This window comes from Pseudophryne corroboree, chromosome 4 (assembly GCF_028390025.1).
Source record: "Pseudophryne corroboree isolate aPseCor3 chromosome 4, aPseCor3.hap2, whole genome shotgun sequence".
In the NCBI taxonomy this organism is placed as follows: Eukaryota; Metazoa; Chordata; class Amphibia; order Anura; family Myobatrachidae; genus Pseudophryne; species Pseudophryne corroboree.
Genome location: NC_086447.1, coordinates 63,006,605 through 63,028,756, shown reverse-complemented (window position 1 = coordinate 63,028,756; position 22,152 = coordinate 63,006,605). Strand labels below are relative to the sequence as shown.

Genomic DNA, 22,152 nt, shown 5'->3' with positions numbered 1-22,152 from the left:
CCTGGGCATTTCTGACTAAGGCTTCACCAGGTATTTTGTACAGAGTTGATATGTGTTTATCTTTTCATGCATTGATTGATCACTAATTACTTGACATTCAAGCCCAAATCCATCCTCCATAGGTTCACAATGTGTTTAAAGATGTCTGTCCTTCTTAATCAATTAGTTTTGCTGTATCGTGTGATTTGTTCTTTTATGAAACTACTGCTTTTATAGTTCATTTCCCAGTGAAATTAAAACTCTGTTTCATAATTACCATATACTTGACATCAGTGTTTGGAGAATGTCAGTAGGTATGATATGGTAACTGCTGGTTAAATAAGGAAACACAGTATCCACAGAATATAATCTACCACTGAGCTACATCACATTTAATAGAATGATCAATTATTTTTCATAATTGGTGTTAATTCTTGCCCATTACTGTAGAGTGCATTCATGCATTTGTTGGTCTTGGGCTCTTCTGAAGAGGTTACATACAGATAAGTAAGAATCTATATTTTGCAAAACATGGAGATGCTGGGGATTGAATCCGGGGACTCATACATGCAAAGCAAGCGCTCTACCACTGAGCTACATGCCCTTTGAGATGGTGTGTATTGATACCGAGCGATTGCTGTTCTGCATAGTACTCAAGTTCTACTACTTCCACTGTTCTAAGGTTAAACTCAGAGCACGGAGCAAATATAACAATTATACCTTGCTGTATAGATTTCAAGGATACTGTAGGTATCATATAATAACTTTTATTTCAATGAGGAAACACAGATTCTGGGGAATATAATCTACCACTGAGCAACATCACATTTTATAGACTGGTCAATAATTTTTCACAGTTTGATTGAAACTTTTCCAATTTCTCTAGAGTATTTTAATGCATTTGTTGATCTGGAGAGGTTACACAGAGTTAAGAAAGAATCTACATTTTGCAAAACATGGAGATGCCAGGGATTGAATCCGGAGCCTCATACATGCAAAGCATGCGCTCTACCACTAAGCTACATCCCCTTTGAGTTGGTGTGTTTTGATACCGAGCAATTGCTCTTCTGCATAGTACTCAAGTTCTACTACTTCCACTGTTCTAAGGTTAAACTCAGAGCACGGAGCAAACATAACAATTATACCTTGCTGTATAGATTTCAAGGATACTGTAGGCATCATATGATGACTTTTATTTCAATGAGAAAACACAGATTCTGGGGAATATAATCTACCACTGAGCAACATCACATTTTATATACTGGTCAATAATTTTTCACAGTTTGATTGAAACTTTTCCAATTTCTCTAGAGTATTTTAATGCATTTGTTGATCTGGAGAGGTTACATAGAGTTAAGAAAGAATCTACATTTTGCAAAACATGGATATGACGGGGATTGAACCCGGGGCCTCATACATGCAAAGCATGCGCTTTACCACTGAGCTACATCCCCTGTGAAAAAGTGTGGTACTCATTCGATTGCAGCTTTGCATTGTACTCAAGTTCTACTATTTTCTAGTGTTCTAAGGGTCATCTCAGAGTATAAAGCAATAAAAACCATTACACTTTGCCATAGTTCAAGGACACCATAGTTTCCACAGCTGATGAGGATGCAAATAGATGATCATTCCACACTTTAAATTGCTGTTAGACTTCTTCACCAGAGTCTGGGTTATCATCAGAATCCCCTACCTTATGTAATGAATGGCATGGATATTGATCAAGTATTGCCAAGTAGAGAACAGTCTTACATTCTGTTTTATCAGCAGTGTCAGAACTTGGAAGAAGGGCACATGGGATACAGGCTATGACTGCCTCCTGGGCATTGCTGACTAAGGCTTCACCAGGTATTTTGTACAGAGTTGATATGTGTTTATCTTTTCATGCATTGATTGATCACTAATTACTTGACATTCAAGCCCAAATCCATCCTCCATAGGTTCACAATGTGTTTAAAGATGTCTGTCCTTCCTAATCAATTAGTTTTGCTGTATCGTGTTATTTGTTCTTTTATGAAACTACTGCTTTTATAGTTCATTTCCCAGTGAAATTAAAACTCTGTTTCATAATTACCATATACTTGACATCAGTGTTTGGAGAATGTCAGTAGGTATGATATGGTAACTGCTGGTTAAATAAGGAAACACATTATCCACAGAATATAATCTACCACTGAGCTACATCACATTTAATAGAATGATCAATTATTTTTCATAATTGGTGTTAATTCTTGCCCATTACTGTAGAGTGCATTCATGCATTTGTTGGTCTTGGGCTCTTCTGAAGAGGTTACATACAGATAAGTAAGACTCTATATTTTGCAAAACATGGAGATGCCGGGGATTGAATCCAGGGCCTCATACATGTAAAGCATGCACTCTACCACTGAGCTACATCCCCTTTGAGTTGGTGTGTTTTGATACCGAGCGATTGCTGTTCTGCATAGTACTCAAGTTCTACTACTTCCACTGTTCTAAGGTTAAACTCAGAGCACGGAGCAAAGATAACAATTATACCTTGCTGTATAGATTTGAAGGATACTGTAGGTATCATATGATAACTTTTATTTCAAAGAGGAAACACAGATTCTGGGGAATATAATCTACCACTGAGCAACATCACATTTTATAGACTGGTCAATAATTTTTCATAGTTTGATTGAAACTTTTCCAATTTCTCTAGAGTATTTTAATGCATTTGTTGATCTTGAGAGGTTACATAGAGTTAAGAAAGAATCTACATTTTGCAAAACATGGAGATACCGGGGATTGAACCCGGGGCCTCATACATGCGAAGCATGCGCTCTACCACTGAGCTACATCCCCTGTGAAAAAATGTTGTACTCATTCGATTTCAGCTTTGCATTGTACTCAAGTTCTACTATTTTCTAGTGTTCTAAGGGTCATCTCAGAGTATAAAGCAATAAAAACCATTACACTTTGCCAGAGTTCAAGGGCACCATAGTTTCCACAGCTGATGAGGATGCAAGTAGATGATCATTCCACACTTTAAATTGCTGTTAGACTTCTTCACCGGAGTCTGGGTTATCATCAGAATCCCCTACCTTATGTAATGAATGGCATGGATATTGATCAAGTATTGCCAAGTAGAGGACAGTCTTACATTCTGTTTTATCAGCAGTGTCAGAACTTGGAAGAAGGGCACATAGGATACAGGCTATGACTGCCTCCTGGGCATTGCTGACTGAGGCTTCACCAGGTATTTTGTACAGAGTTGATATGTGTTTATCTTTTCATGCATTGATTGATCACTAATTACTTGACATTCAAGCCCAAATCCATCCTCCATAGGTTCACAATGTGTTTAAAGATGTCTGTCCTTCTTAATCAATTAGTTTTGCTGTATCGTGTTATTTGTTCTTTTATGAAACTACTGCTTTTATAGTTCATTTCCCAGTGAAATTAAAACTCTGTTTCATAATTACCATATACTTGACATCAGTGTTTGGAGAATGTCAGTAGGTATGATATGGTAACTGCTGGTTAAATAAGGAAACACAGTATATAATCTACCACTGAGCTACATCACATTTAACAGAATGATCAATTATTTTTCATAATTGGTGTTAATTCTTGCCAATTACTGTAGAGTGCATTCATGCATTTGTTGGTCTTGGGCTCTTCTGAAGAGGTTACATACAGATAAGTAAGACTCTATATTTTGCAAAACATGGAGATGCCGAGGATTGAACCCGGGGCCTCATACATGCAAAGCATGCGCTCTACCACTGAGCTACATCCCCTTTGATTTGGTGTGTTTTGATACCGAGCGACTGCTGTTCTGCATAGTACTCAAGTTCTACTACTTCCACTGTTCTAAGGTTAAACTCAGAGCACGGAGCAAAGATAACAATTATACCATGCTGTATAAATTTCAAGGATACTGTAGGTATCATATGATAACTTTTATTTCAATGAGGAAACACAGATTCTGGGGAATATAATCTACCACTGAGCAACATCACATTTTATAGACTGGTCAATAATTTTTCACAGTTTGATTGAAACTTTTCCAATTTCTCTAGAGTATTTTAATGCATTTGTTGATCTGGAGAGGTTACATAGAGTTAAGAAAGAATCTACATTTTGCAAAACATGGAGATGCCAGGGATTGAATCCGGGGCCTCATACATGCAAAGCATGCGCTCTACCACTAAGCTACATCCCCTTTGAGCTAGTGTGTTTTGATACCGAGCAATTGCTCTTCTGCATAGTACTCAAGTTCTACTACTTCCACTGTTCTAAGGTTAAACTCAGAGCACGGAGCAAAGATAACAATTATACCTTGCTGTATAAATTTCAAGGATAATGTAGGTATCATATGATAACTTTTATTTCAATGAGGAAACACAGATTCTGGGGAATATAATCTACCACTGAGCAACATCACATTTTATAGACTGGTCAATTATTTTTCATAGTTTGATTGAAACTTTTCCAATTTATCTAGAGTATTTTAATGCATTTGTTGATCTGGAGAGGTTACATAGAGTTAAGAAAGAATCTACATTTTGCAAAACATGGAGATGTCGGGGATTGAACCCAGGGCCTCATACATGCAAAGCATGCGCTCTACCACTGAGCTACATCCCCTGTGAAAAAGTGTGGTACTCATTCGATTGCTGCTTTGCATTGTACTCAAGTTCTACTATTTTCTAGTGTTCTAAGGGTCATCTCAGAGTATAAAGCAATAAAAACCATTACACTTTGCCAGAGTTCAAGGACACCATAGTTTCCACAGCTGATGAGGATGCAAGTAGATGATCATTCCACACTTTAAATTGCTGTTAGACTTCTTCACCGGAGTCTGGGTTATCATCAGAATCCCCTACCTTATGTAATGAATGGCATGGATATTGATCAAGTATTGCCAAGTAGAGGACAGTCTTACATTCTGTTTTATCAGCAGTGTCAGAACTTGGAAGAAGGGCACATAGGATACAGGCTATGACTGCCTCCTGGGCATTGCTGACTAAGGCTTCACCAGGTATTTTGTACAGAGTTGATATGTGTTTATCTTTTCATGTATTGATTGATCACTAATTACTTGACATTCAAGCCCAAATCCATCCTCCATAGGTTCACAATGTGTTTAAAGATGTCTGTCCTTCTTAATCAATTAGTTTTGCTGTATCGTGTGATTTGTTCTTTTATGAAACTACTGCTTTTATAGTTCATTTCCCAGTGAAAATTAAACTCTGTTTCATAATTACCATATACTTGACATCAGTGTTTGGAGAATGTCAGTAGGTATGATATGGTAATTCCCGGTTAAATAAGGAAAAACAGTATCCACAGAATATAATCTACCACTGAGCTACATCACTTTTAATAGAATGATCAATTATTTTTCATAATTGGTGTTAATTCTTGCCCATTACTGTAGAGTGCATTCATGCATTTGTTGGTCTTGGGCTCTTCTGAAGAGGTTACATACAGATAAGTAAGACTCTATATTTTGCAAAACATGGAGATGCCGGGGATTGAACCTAGGGCCTCATACATGCAAAGCATGCGCTCTACCACTGAGCTACATCCCCTTTGAGTTGGTGTGTTTTGATACCGAGCGATTGCTGTTCTGCATAGTACTCAAGATCTACTACTTCCACTGTTCTAAGGTTAAACTCAGAGCACGGAGCAAAGATAACAATTATACCATGCTGTATAAATTTCAAGGATACTGTAGGTATCATATGATAACTTTTATTTCAATGAGGAAACACAGATTCTGGGGAATATAATCTACCACTGAGCAACATCACATTTTATAGACTGGTCAATAATTTTTCACAGTTTGATTGAAACTTTTCCAATTTCTCTAGAGTATTTTAATGCATTTGTTGATCTGGAGAGGTTACATAGAGTTAAGAAAGAATCTACATTTTGCAAAACATGGAGATGCCAGGGATTGAATCCGGGGCCTCATACATGCAAAGCATGCGCTCTACCACTAAGCTACATCCCCTTTGAGTTAGTGTGTTTTGATACCGAGCAATTGCTCTTCTGCATAGTACTCAAGTTCTACTACTTCCACTGTTCTAAGGTTAAACTCAGAGCACGGAGCAAAGATAACAATTATACCTTGCTGTATAAATTTCAAGGATACTGTAGGTATCATATGATAACTTTTATTTCAATGAGGAAACACAGATTCTGGGGAATATAATCTACCACTGAGCAACATCACATTTTATAAACTGGTCAATAATTTTTCATAGTTTGATTGAAACTTTTCCAATTTATCTAGAGTATTTTAATGCATTTGTTGATCTGGAGAGGTTACATAGAGTTAAGAAAGAATCTACATTTTGCAAAACATGGAGATGCCGGGGATTGAACCCGGGGCCTCATACATGCAAAGCATGCGCTCTACCACTGAGCTACGTCCCCTGTGAAAAAGTGTGGTACTCATTCGATTGCAGCTTTGCATTGTACTCAAGTTCTACTATTTTCTAGTGTTCTAAGGGTCATCTCAGAGTATAAAGCAATAAAAACCATTACACTTTGCCAGAGTTCAAGGACACCATAGTTTCCACAGCTGATGAGGATGCAAGTAGATGATCATTCCACACTTTAAATTGCTGTTAGACTTCTTCACCGGAGTCTGGGTTATCATCAGAATCCCCTACCTTATGTAATGAATGGCATGGATATTGATCAAGTATTGCCAAGTAGAGGACAGTCTTACATTCTGTTTTATCAGCAGTGTCAGAACTTGGAAGAAGGGCACATAGGATGCAGGCTATGACTGCCTCCTGGGCATTGCTGACTAAGGCTTCACCAGGTATTTTGTACAGAGTTGATATGTGTTTATCTTTTCATGCATTGATTGATCACTAATTACTTGACATTCAAGCCCAAATCCATCCTCCATAGGTTCACAATGTGTTTAAAGATGTCTGTCCTTCTTAATCAATTAGTTTTGCTGTATCGTGTGATTTGTTCTTTTATGAAACTACTGCTTTTATAGTTCATTTCCCAGTGAAATTAAAACTCTGTTTCATAATTACCATATACTTGACATCAGTGTTTGGAGAATGTCAGTAGGTATGATATGGTAACTGCTGGTTAAATAAGGAAACACAGTATCCACAGAATATAATCTACCACTGAGCTACATCACATTTAATAGAATGATCAATTATTTTTCATAATTGGTGTTAATTCTTGCCCATTACTGTAGAGTGCATTCATGCATTTGTTGGTCTTGGGCTCTTCTGAAGAGGTTACATACAGATAAGTAAGACTCTATATTTTGCAAAACATGGAGATGCCGGGGATTGAACCCGGGGCCTCATACATGCAAAGCATGCGCTCTACCACTGAGCTACATCCCCTTTGAGTTGGTGTGTTTTGATACCGAGCGATTGCTGTTCTGCATAGTACTCAAGTTCTTACTACTTCCACTGTTCTAAGGTTAAACTCAGAGCACGGAGCAAAGATAACAATTATACCTTGCTGTATAGATTTCAAGGATACTGTAGGTATCATATGATAACTTTTATTTCAATGAGGAAACACAGATTCTGGGGAATATAATCTACCACTGAGCAACATCACATTTTATAGACTGGTCAATAATTTTTCATAGTTTGATTGAAACTTTTCCAATTTCTCTAGAGTATTTTAATGCATTTGTTGATCTGGAGAGGTTACATAGAGTTAAGAAAGAATCTACATTTTGCAAAACATGGAGATGCCGGGGATTGAACCCAGGGCCTCATACATGCAAAGCACGCGCTTTACCACTGAGCTACATCCCCTGTAAATAAGTGTGGTGCTCATTCGATTGCAGCTTAGCATTGTACTCAAGTTCTACTATTTTCTAGTGTTCTAAGGGTCATCTCAGAGTATAAAGCAATAAAAACCATTACACTTTGCAGAGTTCAAGGACACCATAGTTTCCACAGCTGATGAGGATGCAAGTAGATGATCATTCCACACTTTAAATTGCTGTTAGACTTCTTCTCCGGAGTCTGGGTTATCATCAGAATCCCCTACCTTATGTAATGAATGGCATGGATATTGATCAAGTATTGCCAAGTAGAGGACAGTCTTACATTCTGTTTTATCAGCAGTGTCAGAACTTGGAAGAAGGGCACATAGGATACAGGCTATGACTGCCTCCTGGGCATTGCTGACTAAGGCTTCACCAGGTATTTTGTACAGAGTTGATATGTGTTTATCTTTTCATGCATTGATTGATCACTAATTACTTGACATTCAAGCCCAAATCCATCCTCCATAGGTTCACAATGTGTTTAAAGATGTCTGTCCTTCTCAATCAATTAGTTTTGCTGTATCGTGTGATTTGTTCTTTTATGAAACTACTGCTTTTATAGTTCATTTCCCAGTGAATTTATAACTCTGTTTCATAATTACCATATACTTGACATCAGTGTTTGGAGAATGTCAGTAGGTATGATATGGTAACTGATGGTTAAATAAGGAAACACAGTATCCACAGAATATAATCTACCACTGAGCTACATCACATTTAATAGAATGATCAATTTTTTTTCATAATTGGTGTTAATTCTTGCCCATTACTGTAGAGTGCATTCATGCATTTGTTGGTCTTGGGCTCTTCTGAAGAGGTTACATACAGATAAGTAAGACTCTATATTTTGCAAAACATGGAGATGCCGGGGATTGAACCTGGGGCCTCATACATGCAAAGCATGCGCTCTACCACTGAGCTACATCCCCTGTGAAAAAGTGTAGTACTCATTCGATTGCAGCTTTGCATTGTACTCAAGTTCTACTATTTTCTAGTTTTCTAAGGGTCATCTCAGAGTATAAAGCAATAAAAACCATTACACTTTGCCAGAGTTCAAGGACACCATAGTTTCCACAGCTGATGAGGATGCAAGTAGATGATCATTCCACACTTTAAATTGCTGTTAGACTTCTTCACCGGAGTCTGGGTTATCATCAGAATCCCCTACCTTATGTAATGAATGGCATGGATATTGATCAAGTATTGCCAAGTAGAGGACAGTCTTACATTCTGTTTTATCAGCAGTGTCAGAACTTGGAAGAAGGGCACATAAGATACAGGCTATGACTGCCTCCTGGGCATTGCTGACTAAGGCTTCACCAGGTATTTTGTACAGAGTTGATATGTGTTTATCTTTTCATGCATTGATTGATCACTAATTACTTGACATTCAAGCCCAAATCCATCCTCCATAGGTTCACAATGTGTTTAAAGATGTCTGTCCTTCTTAATCAATTAGTTTTGCTGTATCGTGTGATTTGTTCTTTTATGAAACTACTGCTTTTATAGTTCATTTCCCAGTGAAATTAAAACTCTGTTTCATAATTACCATATACTTGACATCAGTGTTTGGAGAATGTCAGTAGGTATGATATGGTAACTGCTGGTTAAATAAGGAAACACAGTATCCACAGAATATAATCTACCACTGAGCTACATCACATTTAATAGAATGATCAATTATTTTTCATAATTGGTGTTAATTCTTGCCCATTACTGTAGAGTGCATTCATGCATTTGTTGGTCTTGGGCTCTTCTGAAGAGGTTACATACAGATAAGTAAGACTCTATATTTTGCAAAACATGGAGATGCCGGGGATTGAACCCGGGGCCTCATACATGCAAAGCATGCGCTCTACCACTGAGCTACATCCCCTTTGAGTTGGTGTGTTTTGATACCGAGCGATTGCTGTTCTGCATAGTACTCAAGTTCTTACTACTTCCACTGTTCTAAGGTTAAACTCAGAGCACGGAGCAAAGATAACAATTATACCTTGCTGTATAGATTTCAAGGATACTGTAGGTATCATATGATAACTTTTATTTCAATGAGGAAACACAGATTCTGGGGAATATAATCTACCACTGAGCAACATCACATTTTATAGACTGGTCAATAATTTTTCATAGTTTGATTGAAACTTTTCCAATTTCTCTAGAGTATTTTAATGCATTTGTTGATCTGGAGAGGTTACATAGAGTTAAGAAAGAATCTACATTTTGCAAAACATGGAGATTCCGGGGATTGAACCCAGGGCCTCATACATGCAAAGCACGCGCTTTACCACTGAGCTACATCCCCTGTAAATAAGTGTGGTGCTCATTCGTTTGCAGCTTAGCATTGTACTCAAGTTCTACTATTTTCTAGTGTTCTAAGGGTCATCTCAGAGTATAAAGCAATAAAAACCATTACACTTTGCAGAGTTCAAGGACACCATAGTTTCCACAGCTGATGAGGATGCAAGTAGATGATCATTCCACACTTTAAATTGCTGTTAGACTTCTTCACCGGAGTCTGGGTTATCATCAGAATCCCCTACCTTATGTAATGAATGGCATGGATATTGATCAAGTATTGCCAAGTAGAGGACAGTCTTACATTCTGTTTTATCAGCAGTGTCAGAACTTGGAAGAAGGGCACATAGGATGCAGGCTATGACTGCCTCCTGGGCATTGCTGACTAAGGCTTCACCAGGTATTTTGTACAGAGTTGATATGTGTTTATCTTTTCATGCATTGATTGATCACTAATTACTTGACATTCAAGCCCAAATCCATCCTCCATAGGTTCACAATGTGTTTAAAGATGTCTGTCCTTCCTAATCAATTAGTTTTGCTGTATCGTGTGATTTGTTCTTTTATGAAACTACTGCTTTTATAGTTCATTTCCCAGTGAAATTAAAACTCTGTTTCATAATTACCATATACTTGACATCAGTGTTTGGAGAATGTCAGTAGGTATGATATGGTAACTGCTGGTTAAATAAGGAAACACAGTATCCACAGAATATAATCTACCACTGAGCTACATCACATTTAATAGAATGATCAATTATTTTTCATAATTGGTGTTAATTCTTGCCCATTACTGTAGAGTGCATTCATGCATTTGTTGGTCTTGGGCTCTTCTGAAGAGGTTACATACAGATAAGTAAGACTCTATATTTTGCAAAACATGGAGATGCCGGGGATTGAACCCAGGGCCTCATACATGCAAAGCATGTGCTCTACCACTGAGCAACATCCCCTTTGAGTTGGTGTGTTTTGATACCGAGCGATTGCTGTTCTGCATAGTACTCAAGTTCTACTACTTCCACTGTTCTAAGGTTAAACTCAGAGCACGGAGCAAAGATAACAATTATACCTTGCTGTATAGATTTCAAGGATATTGTAGGTATCATATAATAACTTTTATTTCAATGAGGAAACACAGATTCTGGGGAATATAATCTACCACTGAGCAACATCACATTTTATAGACTGGTCAATAATTTTTCATAGTTTGATTGAAACTTTTCCTATTTCTCTAGAGTATTTTAATGCATTTGTTGATCTGGAGAGGTTACATAGAGTTAAGAAAGAATCTACATTTTGCAAAACATGGAGATGCCGGGGATTGAACCCAGGGCCTCATACATGCGAAGCATGCACTCTACCACTGAGCTACATCCCCTGTGAAAATGTGTGGAACTCATTCGATTGCAGCTTTGCATTGTACTCAAGTTCTACTATTTTCTAGTGTTCTAAGGGTCATCTCAGAGTATAAAGCAATAAAAACCATTACACTTTGCCAGAGTTCAAGGACACCATAGTTTCCACAGCTGATGAGGATGCAAATAGATGATCATTCCACACTTTAAATTGCTGTTAGACTTCTTCACCAGAGTCTGGGTTATCATTAGAATCCCCTACCTTATGTAATGAATGGCATGGATATTGATCAAGTATTGCCAAGTAGAGGACAGTCTTACATTCTGTTTTATCAGCAGTGTCAGAACTTGGAAGAAGGGCACATAGGATACAGGCTATGACTGCCTCCTGGGCATTGCTGACTAAGGCTTCACCAGGTATTTTGTACAGAGTTGATATGTGTTTATCTTTTCATGCATTGATTGATCACTAATTACTTGACATTCAAGCCCAAATCCATCCTCCATAGGTTCACAATGTGTTTAAAGATGTCTGTCCTTCCTAATCAATTAGTTTTGCTGTATCGTGTGATTTGTTCTTTTATGAAACTACTGCTTTTATAGTTCATTTCCCAGTGAATTTAAAACTCTGTTTCATAATTACCATATACTTGACATCAGTGTTTGGAGAATGTCAGTAGGTATGATATGGTAACTGCTGGTTAAATAAGGAAACACAGTATCCACAGAATATAATCTACCACTGAGCTACATCACATTTAATAGAATGATCAATTATTTTTCATAATTGGTGTTAATTCTTGCCCATTACTGTAGAGTGCATTCATGCATTTGTTGGTCTTGGGCTCTTCTGAAGAGGTTACATACAGATAAGTAAGACTCTATATTTTGCAAAACATGGAGATGCCGGGGATTGAACCCAGGGCCTCATACATGCAAAGCATGCGCTCTACCACTGAGCTACATCCCCTTTGAGTTTGTGTGTTTTGATACCGAGCGATTGCTGTTCTGCATAGTACTCAAGTTCTACTACTTCCACTGTTCTAAGGTTAAACTCAGAGCACGGAGCAAAGATAACAATTATACCTTGCTGTATAGATTTGAAGGATACTGTAGGTATCATATGATAACTTTTATTTCAAAGAGGAAACACAGATTCTGGGGAATATAATCTACCACTGAGCAACATCACATTTTATAGACTGGTCAATAATTTTTCATAGTTTGATTGAAACTTTTCCAATTTCTCTAGAGTATTTTAATGCATTTGTTGATCTTGAGAGGTTACATAGAGTTAAGAAAGAATCTACATTTTGCAAAACATGGAGATGTCGGGGATTGAACCCAGGGCCTCATACATGCAAAGCATGCGCTCTACCACTGAGCTACATCCCCTGTGAAAAAGTGTGGTACTCATTCGATTGCTGCTTTGCATTGTACTCAAGTTCTACTATTTTCTAGTGTTCTAAGGGTCATCTCAGAGTATAAAGCAATAAAAACCATTACACTTTGCCAGAGTTCAAGGACACCATAGTTTCCACAGCTGATGAGGATGCAAGTAGATGATCATTCCACACTTTAAATTGCTGTTAGACTTCTTCACCGGAGTCTGGGTTATCATCAGAATCCCCTACCTTATGTAATGAATGGCATGGATATTGATCAAGTATTGCCAAGTAGAGGACAGTCTTACATTCTGTTTTATCAGCAGTGTCAGAACTTGGAAGAAGGGCACATAGGATACAGGCTATGACTGCCTCCTGGGCATTGCTGACTAAGGCTTCACCAGGTATTTTGTACAGAGTTGATATGTGTTTATCTTTTCATGTATTGATTGATCACTAATTACTTGACATTCAAGCCCAAATCCATCCTCCATAGGTTCACAATGTGTTTAAAGATGTCTGTCCTTCTTAATCAATTAGTTTTGCTGTATCGTGTGATTTGTTCTTTTATGAAACTACTGCTTTTATAGTTCATTTCCCAGTGAAAATTAAACTCTGTTTCATAATTACCATATACTTGACATCAGTGTTTGGAGAATGTCAGTAGGTATGATATGGTAATTCCCGGTTAAATAAGGAAACACAGTATCCACAGAATATAATCTACCACTGAGCTACATCACATTTAATAGAATGATCAATTATTTTTCATAATTGGTGTTAATTCTTGCCCATTACTGTAGAGTGCATTCATGCATTTGTTGGTCTTGGGCTCTTCTGAAGAGGTTACATACAGATAAGTAAGAATCTATATTTTGCAAAACATGGAGATGCTGGGAATTGAACCCAGGGCCTCATACATGTAAAGCATGCGCTCTACCACTGAGCTACATCCCCTTTGAGTTGGTGTGTTATGATACCGAGTGATTGCTGTTCTGCATAGTACTCAAGATCTACTACTTCCACTGTTCTAAGGTTAAACTCAGAGCACGGAGCAAAGATAACAATTATACCATGCTGTATAAATTTCAAGGATACTGTAGGTATCATATGATAACTTTTATTTCAATGAGGAAACACAGATTCTGGGGAATATAATCTACCACTGAGCAACATCACATTTTATAGACTGGTCAATAATTTTTCACAGTTTGATTGAAACTTTTCCAATTTCTCTAGAGTATTTTAATGCATTTGTTGATCTGGAGAGGTTACATAGAGTTAAGAAAGAATCTACATTTTGCAAAACATGGAGATGCCAGGGATTGAATCCGGGACCTCATACATGCAAAGCATGCGCTCTACCACTAAGCTACTTCCCCTTTGAGTTAGTGTGTTTTGATACCGAGCAATTGCTCTTCTGCATAGTACTCAAGTTCTACTACTTCCACTGTTCTAAGGTTAAACTCAGAGCACGGAGCAAAGATAACAATTATACCTTGCTGTATAGATTTCAAGGATACTGTAGGTATCATATGATAACTTTTGTTTCAATGAGGAAACACAGATTCTGGGGAATATAATCTACCACTGAGCAACATCACATTTTATAGACTGGTCAATAATTTTTCACAGTTTGATTGAAACTTTTCCAATTTCTCTAGAGTATTTTAATGCATTTGTTGATCTGGAGAGGTTACATAGAGTTAAGAAAGAATCTACATTTTGCAAAACATGGAGATGCCGGGGATTGAACCCGGGGCCTCATACATGCAAAGCATGTGCTCTACCACTGAGCTACATCCCCTGTGAAAAAGTGTGGTACTCATTCGATTGCAGCTTTGCATTGTACTCAAGTTCTACTATTTTCTAGTGTTCTAAGGGTCATCTCAGAGTATAAAGCAATAAAAACCATTACACTTTGCCAGAGTTCAAGGACACCATAGTTTCCAAAGCTGATGAGGATGCAAGTAGATGATCATTCCACACTTTAAATTGCTGTTAGACTTCTTCACCGGAGTCTGGGTTATCATCAGAATCCCCTACCTTATGTAATGAATGGCATGGATATTGATCAAGTATTGCCAAGTAGAGGACAGTCTTACATTCTGTTTTATCAGCAGTGTCAGAACTTGGAAGAAGGGCACATAGGATACAGGCTATGACTGCCTCCTGGGCATTGCTGACTAAGGCTTCACCAGGTATTTTGTACAGAGTTGATATGTGTTTATCTTTTCATGTGTTGATTGATCACTAATTACTTGACATTCAAGCCCAAATCCATCCTCCATAGGTTCACAATGTGTTTAAAGATGTCTGTCCTTCTTAATCAATTAGTTTTGCTGTATCGTGTGATTTGTTCTTTTATGAAACTACTGCTTTTATAGTTCATTTCCCAGTGAAAATTAAACTCTGTTTCATAATTACCATATACTTGACATCAGTGTTTGGAGAATGTCAGTAGGTATGATATGGTAATTCCCGGTTAAATAAGGAAACACAGTATCCACAGAATATAATCTACCAATGAGCTACATCACATTTAATAGAATGATCAATTATTTTTCATAATTGGTGTTAATTCTTGCCCATTACTGTAGAGTGCATTCATGCATTTGTTGGTCTTGGGCTCTTCTGAAGAGGTTACATACAGATAAGTAAGAATCTATATTTTGCAAAACATGGAGATGCTGGGGATTGAACCCGGGGCCTCATACATGTAAAGCATGCGCTCTACCACTGAGCTTCATCCCCTTTGAGTTGGTGTGTTTTGATACCATTCGATTGCTGTTCTGCATAGTACTCAAGTTCTACTACTTCCACTGTTCTAAGGTTAAACTCAGAGCACGGAGCAAAGATAACAATTATACCTTGCTGTATAGATTTCAAGGATACTGTAGGTATCATATGATAATTTTTATTTCAATGAGGAAACACAGATTCTGGGGAATATAATCTACCACTGAGCAACATCACATTTTGTAGACTGGTCAATAATTTTTCATAGTTTGATTGAAATTTTTCCAATTTCTCTAGAGTATTTTAATGCATTTGTTGATCTGGAGAGGTTACATAGAGTTAAGAAAGAATCTACATTTTGCAAAACATGGAGATGCTGGAGATTGAACCCGGGGCCTCATACATGCAAAGCATGCGCTCTACCACTGAGCTACATCCTCTGTGAAAAAGTGTGGTACTCATTCGATTGCAGCTTTGCATTGTACTCAAGTTCTACTATTTTCTAGTGTTCTAAGGGTCATCTCAGAGTATAAAGCAATAAAAACCATTACACTTTGCCAGAGTTCAAGGACACCATAGTTTCCACAGCTGATGAGGATGCAAGTAGATGATCATTCCACACTTTAAATTGCTGTTAGACTTCTTCACCGGAGTCTGGGTTATCATCAGAATCCCCTACCTTATGTAATGAATGGCATGGATATTGATCAAGTATTGCCAAGTAGAGTACAGTCTTACATTCTGTTTTATCAGCAGTGTCAGAACTTGGAAGAAGGGCACATAGGATACAGGCTATGACTGCCTCCTGGGCATTGCTGACTAAGGCTTCACCAGGTATTTTGTACAGAGTTGATATGTGTTTATCTTTTCATGCATTGATTGATCACTAATTACTTGACATTCAAGCCCAAATCCATCCTCCATAGGTTCACAATGTGTTTAAAGATGTCTGTCCTTCTTAATCAATTAGTTTTGCTGTATCGTGTGATTTGTTCTTTTATGAAACTACTGCTTTTATAGTTCATTTCCCAGTGAAATTAAAACTCTGTTTCATAATTACCATATACTTGACATCAGTGTTTGGAGAATGTCAATAGGTATGATATGGTAACTGCTGGTTAAATAAGGAAACACAGTATCCACAGAATATAATCTACCACTGAACTACATCACATTTAATAAAATGATCAATTATTTTTCATAATTGGTGTTAACTCTTACCCATTACTGTAGAGTGCATTCATGCATTTGTTGGTCTTGGGCTCTTCTGAAGAGGTTACATACAGATAAGTAAGAATCTATATTTTGCAAAACATGGAGATGCTGGGGATTGAACCCGGGGCCTCATACATGTAAAGCATGCGCTCTACCACTGAGCTTCATCCCCTTTGAGTTGGTGTGTTTTGATACCATTCGATTGCTGTTCTGCATAGTACTCAAGTTCTACTACTTCCACTGTTCTAAGGTTAAACTCAGAGCACGGAGCAAAGATAACAATTATACCTTGCTGTATAGATTTCAAGGATACTGTAGGTATCATATGATAATTTTTATTTCAATGAGGAAACACAGATTCTGGGGAATATAATCTACCACTGAGCAACATCACATTTTGTAGACTGGTCAATAATTTTTCATAGTTTGATTGAAATTTTTCCAATTTCTCTAGAGTATTTTAATGCATTTGTTGATCTGGAGAGGTTACATAGAGTTAAGAAAGAATCTACATTTTGCAAAACATGGAGATGCTGGAGATTGAACCCGGGGCCTCATACATGCAAAGCATGCGCTCTACCACTGAGCTACATCCTCTGTGAAAAAGTGTGGTACTCATTCGATTGCAGCTTTGCATTGTACTCAAGTTCTACTATTTTCTAGTGTTCTAAGGGTCATCTCAGAGTATAAAGCAATAAAAACCATTACACTTTGCCAGAGTTCAAGGACACCATAGTTTCCACAGCTGATGAGGATGCAAGTAGATGATCATTCCACACTTTAAATTGATGTTAGACTTCTTCACCGGAGTCTGGGTTATCATCAGAATCCCCTACCTTATGTAATGAATGGCATGGATATTGATCAAGTATTGCCAAGTAGAGTACAGTCTTACATTCTGTTTTATCAGCAGTGTCAGAACTTGGAAGAAGGGCACATAGGATACAGGCTATGACTGCCTCCTGGGCATTGCTGACTAAGGCTTCACCAGGTATTTTGTACAGAGTTGATATGTGTTTATCTTTTCATGCATTGATTGATCACTAATTACTTGACATTCAAGCCCAAATCCATCCTCCATAGGTTCACAATGTGTTTAAAGATGTCTGTCCTTCTTAATCAATTAGTTTTGCTGTATCGTGTGATTTGTTCTTTTATGAAACTACTGCTTTTATAGTTCATTTCCCAGTGAAATTAAAACTCTGTTTCATAATTACCATATACTTGACATCAGTGTTTGGAGAATGTCAATAGGTATGATATGGTAACTGCTGGTTAAATAAGGAAACACAGTATCCACAGAATATAATCTACCACTGAACTACATCACATTTAATAGAATGATCAATTATTTTTCATAATTGGTGTTAATTCTTACCCATTACTGTAGAGTGCATTCATGCATTTGTTGGTCTTGGGCTCTTCTGAAGAGGTTACATACAGATAAGTAAGAATCTATATTTTGCAAAACATGGAGAAGCCGGGGATTGAACATGGGGCCTCATACATGCAAAGCATGCGCTCTACCACTGAGCTACATCCCCTTTGAGTTGGTGTGTTTCGATACCGAGTGATTGCTGTTCTGCATAGTACTCAAGTTCTACTACTTCCACTGTTCTAAGGTTAAACTCAGAGCACGGAGCAAAGATAACAATTATACCTTGCTGTATAGATTTCAAGGATACTGTAGGTATCATATGATAACTTTTATTTCAATGAGGAAACACAGATTCTGGGGAATATAATCTACCACTGAGCAACATCACATTTTATAGACTGGTCAATAATTTTTCATAGTTTGATTGAAACTTTTCCAATTTCTCTAGAGTATTTTAATGCATTTGTTGATCTGGAGAGGTTACATAGAGTTAAGAAAGAATCTACATTTTGCAAAACATGGAGATGCCGGGGATTGAACCCGGGGCCTCATACATGCAAAGCATGCGCTCTACCACTGAGCTACATCCCCTGTGAAAAAGTGTGGTACTCATTCGATTGCAGCTTTGCATTGTACTCAAGTTCTACTATTTTCTAGTGTTCTAAGGGTCATCTCAGAGTATAAAGCAGTAAAAACCATTACACTTTGCCAGAGTTCAAGGACACCATAGTTTCCACAGCTGATGAGGATGCAAGTAGATGATCATTCCACACTTTAAATTGCTGTTAGACTTCTTCACCGGAGTCTGGGTTATCATCATAATCCCCTACCTTATGTAATGAATGGCATGGATATTGATCAAGTATTGCCAAGTAGAGGACAGTCTTACATTCTGTTTTATCAGCAGTGTCAGAACTTGGAAGAAGGGCACATAGGATGCAGGCTATGACTGCCTCCTGGGCATTGCTGAGTAAGGCTTCACCAGGTATTTTGTACAGAGTTGATATGTGTTTATCTTTTCATGTATTGATTGATCACTAATTACTTGACATTTAAGCCCAAATCCATCCTCCATAGGTTCACAATGTGTTTAAATATGTCTGTCCTTCTTAATCAATTAGTTTTGCTGTATCGTGTGATTTGTTCTTTTATGAAACTACTGCTTTTATAGTTCATTTCCCAGTGAAAATTAAACTCTGTTTCATAATTACCATATACTTGACATCAGTGTTTGGAGAATGTCAGTAGGTATGATATGGTAACTGCCGGTTAAATAAGGAAACACAGTATCCACAGAATATAATCTACCACTGAGCTACATCACATTTAATAGAATGATCAATTATTTTTCATAATTGGTGTTAATTCTTGCCCATTACTGTAGAGTGCATTCATGCATTTGTTGGTCTTGGGCTCTTCTGAAGAGGTTACATACAGATAAGTAAGAATCTATATTTTGCAAAACATTGAGATGCTGGGGATAGAACTCGGGGCCTCATACATGTAAAGCATGCACTCTACCACTGAGCTACATCCCCTTTGAGTTGGTGTGTTTTGATACCGAGCGATTGCTGTTCTGCATAGTACTCAAGTTCTACTACTTCCACTGTTCTAAGGTTAAACTCAGAGCACGGAGCAAAGATAACAATTATACCTTGCTGTATAGATTTCAAGGATACTGTAGGTATCATATGATAATTTTTATTTCAATGAGGAAACACAGATTCTGGGGAATATAATCTACCACTGAACAACATCACATTTTGTAGACTGGTCAATAATTTTTCACAGTTTGATTGAAACTTTTCCAATTTCTCTAGAGTATTTTAATGCATTTGTTGATCTGGAGAGGTTACATAGAGTTAAGAAAGAATCTACATTTTGCAAAACATGGAGATTGAACCAGGGGCCTCATACATGCAAAGCATGCGCTCTACCACTGAGCTACATCCTCTGTGAAAAAGTGTGGTACTCATTCGATTGCAGCTTTGCATTGTACTCAAGTTCTACTATTTTCTAGTGTTCTAAGGGTCATCTCAGAGTATAAAGCAATAAAAAACCATTACACTTTGCCAGAGTTCAAGGACACCATAGTTTCCACAGCTGATGAGGATGCAAGTAGATGATCATTCCACACTTTAAATTGCTGTTAGACTTCTTCACCGGAGTCTGGGTTATCATCAGAATCCCCAACCTTATGTAATGAATGGCATGGATATTGATCAAGTATTGCCAAGTAGAGGACAGTCTTACATTCTGTTTTATCAGCAGTGTCAGAACTTGGAAGAAGGGCACATAGGATACAGGCTATGACTGCCTCCTGGGCATTGCTGACTAAGGCTTCACCAGGTATTTTGTACAGAGTTGATATGTGTTTATCTTTTCATGCATTGATTGATCACTAATTACTTGACATTCAAGCCCAAATCCATCCTCCATAGGTTCACAATGTGTTTAAAGATGTCTGTCCTTCTTAATCAATTAGTTTTGCTGTATCGTGTGATTTGTTCTTTTATGAAACTACTGCTTTTATAGTTCATTTCCCAGTGAAATTAAAACTCTGTTTCATAATTACCATATACTTGACATCAGTGTTTGGAGAATGTCAGTAGGTATGATATGGTAACTGCTGGTTAAATAAGGAAACACAGTATCCACAGAATATAATCTACCACTGAGCTACATCACATTTAATAGAATGATCAATTATTTTTCATAATTGGTGTTAATTCTTGCCCATTACTGTAGAGTGCATTCATGCATTTGTTGGTCTTGGGCTCTTCTGAAGAGGTTACATACAGATAAGTAAGACTCTATATTTTGCAAAACATGGAGATGCCGGGGATTGAACCCGGGGCCTCATACATGCAAAGCATGCGCTCTACTACTGAGCTACATCCCCTGTGAAAAAGTGTGGTACTCATTCGATTGCAGCTTTGCATTGTACTCAAGTTCTACTATTTTCTAGTGTTCTAATGGTCATCTCAGAGTATAAAGCAATAAAAACCATTACACTTTGCCAGAGTTCAAGGACACCATAGTTTCCACAGCTGATGAGGATGCAAGTAGATGATCATTCCACACTTTAAATTGCTGTTAGACTTCTTCACCGGAGTCTGGGTTATCATCAGAATCCCCTACCTTATGTAATGAATGGCATGGATATTGATCAAGTATTGCCAAGTAGAGGACAGTCTTATATTCTGTTTTATCAGCAGTGTCAGAACTTGGAAGAAGGGCACATAGGATACAGGCTATGACTGCCTCCTGGGCATTGCTGACTAAGGCTTCACCAGGTATTTTGTACAGAGTTGATATGTGTTTATCTTTTCATGTATTGATTGATCACTAATTACTTGACATTCAAGCCCAAATCCATCCTCCATAGGTTCACAATGTGTTTAAAGATGTCTGTCCTTCTTAATCAATTAGTTTTGCTGTATCGTGTGATTTGTTCTTTTATGAAACTACTGCTTTTATAGTTCATTTCCCAGTGAAAATTAAACTCTGTTTCATAATTACCATATACTTGACATCAGTGTTTGGAGAATGTCAGTAGGTATGATATGGTAATTCCCGGTTAAATAAGGAAACACAGTATCCACAGAATATAATCTACCACTGAGCTACATCACATTTAATAGAATGATCAATTATTTTTCATAATTGGTGTTAATTCTTGCCCATTACTGTAGAGTGCATTCATGCATTTGTTGGTCTTGGGCTCTTCTGAAGAGGTTACATACAGATAAGTAAGAATCTATATTTTGCAAAACATGGAGATGCTGGGAATTGAACCCGGGGCCTCATACATGTAAAGCATGCGCTCTACCACTGAGCTACATCCCCTTTGAGTTGGTGTGTTTTGATACCGAGCGATTGCTGTTCTGCATAGTACTCAAGTTCTACTACTTCCACTGTTCTAAGGTTAAACTCAGAGCACGGAGCAAAGATAACAATTATACCATGCTGTATAAATTTCAAGGATACTGTAGGTATCATATG

General features: G+C 37.6%; 27 non-coding genes across 27 annotated transcripts; all 27 read right to left on the bottom strand.

Moving 5' to 3' along the window:
* Positions 1 to 936: 936 nt before the first annotated feature.
* Positions 937 to 1,008, bottom strand: TRNAA-UGC (transfer RNA alanine (anticodon UGC)). The gene has a single exon. It is a non-coding gene; the product is annotated as a tRNA-Ala (tRNA).
* A 353-nt stretch (positions 1,009 to 1,361) lies between these two features.
* On the bottom strand, positions 1,362 to 1,433 carry TRNAA-UGC (transfer RNA alanine (anticodon UGC)). Its single transcript has one exon. It is a non-coding gene; the product is annotated as a tRNA-Ala (tRNA).
* Positions 1,434 to 2,308: 875 nt separating this feature from the next.
* Positions 2,309 to 2,380, bottom strand: TRNAV-UAC (transfer RNA valine (anticodon UAC)). Its single transcript has one exon. It is a non-coding gene; the product is annotated as a tRNA-Val (tRNA).
* A 353-nt stretch (positions 2,381 to 2,733) lies between these two features.
* Positions 2,734 to 2,805, bottom strand: TRNAA-CGC (transfer RNA alanine (anticodon CGC)). The gene has a single exon. It is a non-coding gene; the product is annotated as a tRNA-Ala (tRNA).
* An 866-nt stretch (positions 2,806 to 3,671) lies between these two features.
* TRNAA-UGC (transfer RNA alanine (anticodon UGC)) lies at positions 3,672 to 3,743 on the bottom strand. The gene has a single exon. It is a non-coding gene; the product is annotated as a tRNA-Ala (tRNA).
* A 353-nt stretch (positions 3,744 to 4,096) lies between these two features.
* On the bottom strand, positions 4,097 to 4,168 carry TRNAA-UGC (transfer RNA alanine (anticodon UGC)). The gene has a single exon. It is a non-coding gene; the product is annotated as a tRNA-Ala (tRNA).
* Positions 4,169 to 4,521: 353 nt separating this feature from the next.
* On the bottom strand, positions 4,522 to 4,593 carry TRNAA-UGC (transfer RNA alanine (anticodon UGC)). Its single transcript has one exon. It is a non-coding gene; the product is annotated as a tRNA-Ala (tRNA).
* An 875-nt stretch (positions 4,594 to 5,468) lies between these two features.
* Positions 5,469 to 5,540, bottom strand: TRNAA-UGC (transfer RNA alanine (anticodon UGC)). The gene has a single exon. It is a non-coding gene; the product is annotated as a tRNA-Ala (tRNA).
* A 353-nt stretch (positions 5,541 to 5,893) lies between these two features.
* Positions 5,894 to 5,965, bottom strand: TRNAA-UGC (transfer RNA alanine (anticodon UGC)). The gene has a single exon. It is a non-coding gene; the product is annotated as a tRNA-Ala (tRNA).
* Positions 5,966 to 6,318: 353 nt separating this feature from the next.
* Positions 6,319 to 6,390, bottom strand: TRNAA-UGC (transfer RNA alanine (anticodon UGC)). The gene has a single exon. It is a non-coding gene; the product is annotated as a tRNA-Ala (tRNA).
* An 875-nt stretch (positions 6,391 to 7,265) lies between these two features.
* TRNAA-UGC (transfer RNA alanine (anticodon UGC)) lies at positions 7,266 to 7,337 on the bottom strand. The gene has a single exon. It is a non-coding gene; the product is annotated as a tRNA-Ala (tRNA).
* Positions 7,338 to 7,691: 354 nt separating this feature from the next.
* Positions 7,692 to 7,763, bottom strand: TRNAA-UGC (transfer RNA alanine (anticodon UGC)). Its single transcript has one exon. It is a non-coding gene; the product is annotated as a tRNA-Ala (tRNA).
* An 874-nt stretch (positions 7,764 to 8,637) lies between these two features.
* TRNAA-UGC (transfer RNA alanine (anticodon UGC)) lies at positions 8,638 to 8,709 on the bottom strand. Its single transcript has one exon. It is a non-coding gene; the product is annotated as a tRNA-Ala (tRNA).
* Positions 8,710 to 9,584: 875 nt separating this feature from the next.
* Positions 9,585 to 9,656, bottom strand: TRNAA-UGC (transfer RNA alanine (anticodon UGC)). The gene has a single exon. It is a non-coding gene; the product is annotated as a tRNA-Ala (tRNA).
* Positions 9,657 to 10,010: 354 nt separating this feature from the next.
* TRNAA-UGC (transfer RNA alanine (anticodon UGC)) lies at positions 10,011 to 10,082 on the bottom strand. The gene has a single exon. It is a non-coding gene; the product is annotated as a tRNA-Ala (tRNA).
* An 874-nt stretch (positions 10,083 to 10,956) lies between these two features.
* TRNAA-UGC (transfer RNA alanine (anticodon UGC)) lies at positions 10,957 to 11,028 on the bottom strand. Its single transcript has one exon. It is a non-coding gene; the product is annotated as a tRNA-Ala (tRNA).
* Positions 11,029 to 11,381: 353 nt separating this feature from the next.
* TRNAA-CGC (transfer RNA alanine (anticodon CGC)) lies at positions 11,382 to 11,453 on the bottom strand. The gene has a single exon. It is a non-coding gene; the product is annotated as a tRNA-Ala (tRNA).
* Positions 11,454 to 12,328: 875 nt separating this feature from the next.
* On the bottom strand, positions 12,329 to 12,400 carry TRNAA-UGC (transfer RNA alanine (anticodon UGC)). Its single transcript has one exon. It is a non-coding gene; the product is annotated as a tRNA-Ala (tRNA).
* Positions 12,401 to 12,753: 353 nt separating this feature from the next.
* Positions 12,754 to 12,825, bottom strand: TRNAA-UGC (transfer RNA alanine (anticodon UGC)). The gene has a single exon. It is a non-coding gene; the product is annotated as a tRNA-Ala (tRNA).
* An 875-nt stretch (positions 12,826 to 13,700) lies between these two features.
* Positions 13,701 to 13,772, bottom strand: TRNAV-UAC (transfer RNA valine (anticodon UAC)). Its single transcript has one exon. It is a non-coding gene; the product is annotated as a tRNA-Val (tRNA).
* Positions 13,773 to 14,550: 778 nt separating this feature from the next.
* On the bottom strand, positions 14,551 to 14,622 carry TRNAA-UGC (transfer RNA alanine (anticodon UGC)). Its single transcript has one exon. It is a non-coding gene; the product is annotated as a tRNA-Ala (tRNA).
* Positions 14,623 to 15,497: 875 nt separating this feature from the next.
* Positions 15,498 to 15,569, bottom strand: TRNAV-UAC (transfer RNA valine (anticodon UAC)). The gene has a single exon. It is a non-coding gene; the product is annotated as a tRNA-Val (tRNA).
* Positions 15,570 to 16,869: 1,300 nt separating this feature from the next.
* TRNAV-UAC (transfer RNA valine (anticodon UAC)) lies at positions 16,870 to 16,941 on the bottom strand. Its single transcript has one exon. It is a non-coding gene; the product is annotated as a tRNA-Val (tRNA).
* Positions 16,942 to 18,241: 1,300 nt separating this feature from the next.
* TRNAA-UGC (transfer RNA alanine (anticodon UGC)) lies at positions 18,242 to 18,313 on the bottom strand. Its single transcript has one exon. It is a non-coding gene; the product is annotated as a tRNA-Ala (tRNA).
* Positions 18,314 to 18,666: 353 nt separating this feature from the next.
* Positions 18,667 to 18,738, bottom strand: TRNAA-UGC (transfer RNA alanine (anticodon UGC)). The gene has a single exon. It is a non-coding gene; the product is annotated as a tRNA-Ala (tRNA).
* A 2,239-nt stretch (positions 18,739 to 20,977) lies between these two features.
* On the bottom strand, positions 20,978 to 21,049 carry TRNAA-UGC (transfer RNA alanine (anticodon UGC)). Its single transcript has one exon. It is a non-coding gene; the product is annotated as a tRNA-Ala (tRNA).
* An 875-nt stretch (positions 21,050 to 21,924) lies between these two features.
* TRNAV-UAC (transfer RNA valine (anticodon UAC)) lies at positions 21,925 to 21,996 on the bottom strand. The gene has a single exon. It is a non-coding gene; the product is annotated as a tRNA-Val (tRNA).
* Positions 21,997 to 22,152: the final 156 nt, after the last annotated feature.